This window comes from Suricata suricatta, chromosome 4 (assembly GCF_006229205.1).
Source record: "Suricata suricatta isolate VVHF042 chromosome 4, meerkat_22Aug2017_6uvM2_HiC, whole genome shotgun sequence".
Taxonomy (NCBI): Eukaryota; Metazoa; Chordata; class Mammalia; order Carnivora; family Herpestidae; genus Suricata; species Suricata suricatta.
This window is the reverse complement of record NC_043703.1, coordinates 47,665,078-47,672,204: the sequence shown is the minus strand read 5'-3', so window position 1 is coordinate 47,672,204 and position 7,127 is coordinate 47,665,078. Positions and strand designations below refer to the sequence as shown.

At 33.8% G+C, this 7,127-nt stretch overlaps 1 non-coding gene across 1 annotated transcript; it reads left to right on the top strand.

Annotated features, from left to right (window-relative positions):
• Positions 1-5,337: 5,337 nt before the first annotated feature.
• On the top strand, positions 5,338-5,440 carry LOC115290933. The gene has a single exon (XR_003908312.1). It is a non-coding gene; the product is annotated as a U6 spliceosomal RNA (small nuclear RNA).
• The last annotated feature ends 1,687 nt before the right edge of the window (positions 5,441-7,127 follow it).

The window sequence follows — 7,127 nt, the reverse complement described above, 5'->3', positions numbered from 1 at the left end:
ATAATATGACTCCTCCTTGCTTTCTTGTTACTTTCTGGCAATGCCATCCTTACTATATCCACTGATACTAGCAGACTGTGAAGAAAATTAACACACACAACCCCACAAGCCTGTATCATCTCTTTGAGATCTCATTTCAGAGTCACAGCTACAGTCTGTAAAGCACCTCTGGAGAGGCTATTAACTTTAACTTCACCGTACCTAACACTACTATTTGCTGCTGTTTGTTGCTGTCCAGTTAGCATGCCAGTTGATTCTATAATCTATGATGTGCTAAATTGTTATACTCTTGCTCTGTTTGAACTTCCCTTCTTTCAATCTACATTTCGTGACTACTTTCTTTCTCTAGCTTTCAACTCATCCCTTGAAATGCCTATTCTAAAATCAGCCAACCCATTCTCTTAATGCTGCCTTCATAATATTGCTTTAAATGAAATCTGGACATTCCCAGAGAATATAATTTCTTCTGTAATCATCCGGGGAAAATATTTATTTATTCAAACCCTTCATAATTCAGGGCAAGAGTGAAGATGTTATCTTTGACACTCAACTACTGCTTTCACATTACTTCTCATGCCCATAGGATATATAAAAAGTGTATTTTTAGTATCTTATCATCAATATTAGATTAGTCAACTCCCCATCCTTTAATTCGTTGATGACTTGGTTATGGCTGACATATCAAATTCTGACATTTTTGGTATATTTGATACTCATCCCTTGAATCCCCTGGCTTCTGGGGTTTTGACAGCTAGGATTTTTGACTTCGTATTTTCTAATGACTTTCTCCTCCCTTGTTCTCACTAACTCATTTCTGCAATCACAAGTTATGTTTTTCTTCAGGAACAGTGTCACCAAACATAATAAATAATTTAAACATCAAACTATGCAGTCACACCTTTTCTTCCTCTATACTCAAGTACTCCAAATGTAGGTATTTCTTCCTTATTACACTGAAGACTGTTGACATTCTCCTGTCTAAGTCTTTATTTAGTGTTTAGTCCCAGTCCCATTTAGCAAACATTCCATGATTTATCTTTTCAATTACTCCTGCTGGTGATTTAATTTTATTGTATCTCTGATGTCATATCACATGCACTTGCCAAAGTTCTGACCCTGGAAGAAACAGTGAAGGACCTAAGAATCTTGAATTTGAAGAAGTCAAACTACGCACATTCTTTTCTTATATTAATCATTATTTGAAGATTTGTTTAAAATCTCTGCAACCCTAAATTTACTCAAACATCACATAAGAAAACTAATAGTAGATACTTCATAGAATTACTGTAAGAAGAATGAAATAACCCAGCAACTATTTAATACTTTTAGCAACATCATTACTATTGCTATTGGTTTTTTTTTGTCTATTTTCTCTGACTTTATATATGATAAAACAGAGGCAGAGTTTAAATTTATGATCATTTTAATATGGTCACAATCGTTAACTGGATTTTCAACAATGATTCACAATGTTACTATATATTTTTAATTATTACCTTCTTAAGGAAACTAGTTAGTTTTCCAATTTTCTCTACCATCCTCCAGGTCCTCACCTACCACTGCCTCTCTTCATCCTCATAACCTTACCTTGTATTTAAAAATATAAACATAAATATAGGCCAAAATGTAAGCACATTGCTTCTTCCCACCTTGATATCTCCAATTCTAAATGAATAAACACACACTTCATGGTATCACTAGTCTTGTTCCAAAATATCCCTCATAAGGCTATTAGTTGCAAGATGGCAGTGAATGTTTCTGTCTTGACCAGCAGAGTATCTGCTAACCAATAGGATTTTCATATTTTTAACAGATAAATGGCACTTCTAGGCATATTATTGTTATTTTATGGATTATCACAATCTTAGGAAACAGAAAAATATAGCTTTTGTAGACTGAAATTTGCCCTTCCCAAATTCTTATGTTGAAACCCTAATGGCCATTGTGACTATATTTAGATATAGGGTCCTCAAATAGGTAATTAAGGTTACATGAAATCATAATGGTGAAACCCTAATCTGATAATACTGGTGTCCTTGGAAGAAGGAGCAGAGACTTTAAAGACCCCCCTCTCTTCACAGGCATTTAAAGATAAAGCCATGTGAGGACTTAGTGAGAAGGAGGCCATCTGTAAGCCAAGAAGAGATCTATTTCATCAGACACCAGCATTACTGACACTTTGATCTTGACCTTCCAACCACCAGATCTGGGAAAAACTGAATTTCTGGGGGGTTTTTTTGTTTGTTTTGTTGTTGTTGTTGTTGTTGTTGTTGTTGTTGTAGTATTTTACCCAGCCTGTGATATCTTATTTTGGCAGACTGAGCAGACCAATTTTGGTTTTTAAACAAAAGCTACTATAACTTCCTTTGGAAAGTTGAAGTTTATTTGAACTTTTTCAGTTTTCCATCACTTTATTTGATATTTGATGGCACTTAAAATTATTGAAGAAACGTGGAGAATTTGTATCATATTGTACTTGCTTCAAAATATTCTGCTGGTAAATAACTCATGTAGAAGATATATGTATTTTATATTCTTCAAATGATACTTAGTTTTAAAAGCACCTGATTTCTAATTTGTATGGGAAGGAAAGAAGACAGATACAGAAAAGTAGCTCTTCTTCCTTTGACACTGAATCGGAAAATCTGTGGGATATTGAGTTGAGGAAATTAATTGCTTTCAATTAATTATTCCAGCACTTAAGCAACTAAATGCTAATAACTAAAAAACAAAAACAAACCAAATGCCTAAAGCTTGAAGATACCACTTGAAGACTAGGATGCTCCAGAAATAGTTGTGGATTTGCCACCTAACATGTTAATATACTATTACAAGTAATGGAAGAAGAGGAAGATTATCAGCTGATCCTTTCTTCACAGCAAATGCTTACCCATTTATATTTGTGGAAACTAATGTCTTCTTACATAATTTATATCATACCATTCTCCGCCTTCTGTGTAAACCTCATTTCTACTAACATTTATCTATTCTCTCATATAAAAATAGTGCTCCAAAAATTTTAAGACTGCCTGTACTTTATCTGTGTTCAACCCTGGTCCATGCTTACCCCTCTAATTCTGTCAATATTAAATGGAAGTTGCTTTTTTTTTTTTGAGAGAGAGCGAGCGAGAGAAAGCGTGAGCAGGTGCATGAGCAGGAGAGGGGCAGAGTAAGAGGGAAAGAGAGAATATTAAGTGGGTTCCACATCCAGTGCAGAGCCTGATGCAGGGCTCATCTCACAACCATGGAATCATGACCTGACCGAAAAATCGAGAGTCTGAAGCTTCAATGACTGAGCTACCCAGGTGCCTATGAAAATTCTTTTTGAAAAAGATTGTAAATCAAGCATTCAGTAAACAATATACTTTTTTTTCAAACATTAGCTCAGGGACTCTGAACTTTGGAATCACTGACATTTTGGACAGAATTATGCTTTATTGTGTGTGATATATCTGTGTTAGCTGCACCCTTGCTCTTTATCCACGTTTCCAGTGGAGTAGCTCTCCCACATTTTGATGAAAATCAAAAATAGCTTCAGAGATTGCCAAATATCTGCTGGAGGACAAATATATTCTTGGTTGAGCACAACTATGTTTACTACTTGTTGCTTTTGCTATTAATTAGTAATTATTAAAAGTCTACACACATAAGAGGGATCTATTTAGATTCAGATACTATTCGTTTTATTAACATACTATAACTAGGTAAATAGTTAAGTATTTTTTAAATTGGGCACATAGTAAAATAATCTACGTTAATGACAGCCTGGTGAGATCTAAGCACATAAACTTTAATTTTCTCCAAAGGTCAGCTTCCATTCTTGACAAATGCTAGTTTTTATTTTAAACCTTGTGTTTTATGACACTAGGTCATACCATTTGAAGTCATATCCCATCTGTAGTAGGCAATATCCAAATGTCAAGATAAAATTTTCCAATTTATTGCATATTTAGGTATTTCTGACCATAGAAATAGCCAAATGACATGCAAAAATATATTGGCTTATTACCAAGTCTATCCAATCATTTGGGCAGCAGAAATCCCTGTGCCAGTACGACTAATATATGACATTCAGTTGCATCAAACTAACTTCTCAGGGATTCAATTAATTGAGTGGAAGCCATTATTACTGTCAAGAAAGCCACACACATTGCAGAACAGTTCACTCAGTATCAGAATAAAGGAACCTTAGAATTGAATGGCGTCTAGTAATTTTTTAGTCCAAATTTTTCCAGTGTTGAATTTTCTGACAGATATTAACTCAGCATTGACTTGAGCACACCCAGACCTGATTTTTAAAATTCCAAGTCTTAATGAAACCAATTTCACAACATTAGAGATTGGAAATGCTAGAATTATCTATGTTTTTCATAGGTTACAAACTGAGGGATCTTGTTAAATCATTTTTAATGCTAAAGGGTTCTCAATCATGCCAAATAAGTCTTGATATATAAGCATGAACACAACAATGTTGATGTACTTTATATCTTTCTATTATAAAAGTATACCAGAATATTTTCAACAAAATCTTTGAAAAGGCCACTATATAAAACATGGATTTGTCTTCCCTTAAACCTTCTCTGCAATACAAACCTAAATAAGATAAATAAGCATTTTCTTTTAAAGCATTTTAAGTCTGTTTTTAGTGTTATTGGGTAAAGAAAAAAAGTCCATAAACATAGTCTGAGACTGTTCAAGCATTTCTCTGTGTGGTAACAGAAGTATGCATATGAAGTTAAAACCCTGTCATTGAAGCATTTACTAATCAACCACCGATAATGTTTACAATTTTTGTCAAAAACATTAACAAAAATTCTTCGAAGTAGTTCAGTAAATGCTTCTCTTATCTTTGGATATGTTTAAAAATGAAATGAGGGGCACCTAAGTGGCTCAGTCTGTTAAGTGTCCGGCTTCAGCTCAGGTCATGATCTCATGGTTCGTGGGTTCGAGCCCCACATCGGGCTCTGTGCTGACAGCTAGCTCACAGCCTGGAGCCAGCTTCAGATTCAGTATCTCCCTCTCTCTCTGACCCTCCCCTGCTCACGCTGTCTCTCTCTGTCTCTCAAAAATAAAAAAATTTTTAAAATTTAAAAATGAAATGAGCTTTAAATTTATTAACACCTGTGATTATGATGGTGAAATCGCCAGTATAGATTCCCCCTAATAATGATTCTGGAGAAGTGTGCAGGCACATGTCTATATAAGCTCTCAAATGCTAAACAAATACTTCTAGAAAATGTAGATAGATTGTCTTGTATATATTTTTTATCATTGTGTTTTATGTCTCATTTTCTAGCTGTCTTGCATCTCTAGGGTCTCTGATATACAATAAAAGTGGTCCTCAGTTAGGCAGCACATACCCTAATGTTGGAAAGATACAGAGAAGATTAGCATGGCCCCTGGGCAAGGATGGTAGGATAGAAGTGTTGATACTATCTTTGGTCTCACAGAGAAAGTTATCAATACTTCTATGTTATGTATGTTCTTTTTTTTCCATACAGATTATCGGATAATAGATATCCCCTTCTATAGTGAAGTTTGGCTTATTTGTGAAGTTTTTCTCTCTTATTGATCATATGACTTTTCTTTATTCTCCTATGAATGTTGCAAATTATATACCATAGCTAAAATGATAAATTACTCTTTTACTTATGGGATAAGCTTTTCTGTATCATCACATGCTATTCTTGTTATATATTATTGAATTTGACTGGCCAATGTTTTGTTAAAGATTCTGCTTCCATGTGCATGAGAGGTATTGATCAGATATGTTCTGATTTTGCAAAGTGCTTGTCAACTTTTGATATGAAGGTCATGTTGACAACGTAAAATTATTTCTTTGCTAAAATTTGGAAAAGTTTTGCAACATTGATGTTATTTCTTTTTTAAAAATATAGAAGAAATATGTGGGAAACCATCTGAACATAAGGGTTTCTCCTTATTTTTTTAAATTATAGATATGTTTTTATAAAATATAACAATTAATATTTTCTCTCCTTTTTTGAGTAAGTTTTAGGGTTTTAGAGAAATTTATCTATATAGTCAAAGTCACTGCCAAAAATCATAAATACTTTTATTATTTTTGCATCTAGAACCTTCAGTGATGATTATTTGGATTCTTTCTGTTTTTGATCAGATTTTATAGGCACTTACCTAGACTTTTAGCATTGTCATTATTCTCAACTGCATTTTATTTCCTATTTCATTGCTTTCTTCTTTTATTTTCATTGTTTTTTCCTTTACATCCTTTTGTTTGTTTGATGGGGTGTTTTTTTTGGAACTTTTTGAGATGGAGCTTAAAAAGTGTACATTTGTTTAAAAACCATGATAATTAAAAATGCTCACGAGTAGATTGATCTAATCTTCCAGTTTATTAAGGGATGGGGAATTCAAAAATAATAACTATGTTACTTTACAGAATTACACAAATTAGAATCAGTACAGCCACTATAAGAAATATTTTATATGATTATTAGTTTTTCTTATCTCATTTAAGCAAACTTATGAAATGGAAGAATTTTTTCATTTCATTTGAATAATGTTTTTTAAAAATCATTGCAGGGGACCTTGTTGGCTCTGTCTGTTAAGCATCTGTCTTCAGCTCAGTTCATGATCCCATGGCTCATGAGTTCGATCCCCACGTGAGGCTCTGTGCTGAGAGCTCAGAGTCTGGAGCCTGCTTTAGATTCTGTCTCAATCTCTCTGCCCCTCCCCTGCTCACATACTCTCTCTCTCTCTCAAATATAAATAAACATTAAAAAAATTATTAAAAAGTCACTGCAGGTAAGACTTACCATGTGTCCATGGGTTTTATACTGCCAATCCAATATGCAATGCAAAACAGATGAAATGCTAAAGAACCTGTATGGAAAAGTATCAGACATCTGGATTTGAGTTTGGTAAATCAAGGCCTACATTACAAAAGTGTGAGTCAGAGCACCATTTAGGGAAAAAATGTAAAAGTTTTTTTAAAGGAATTATAGCTCTGTACATAATTCTTTATTGACTAGCTGATGAGATAGTGTGTAAGTGGCATGAAAGCTCTGGGTGAAAATAACTAAGTGTCTTTAAATAGGAAGAAGCCATCGTGCAAGTAGAAACTCACTTTTCCTTAAAGTTTAAACACT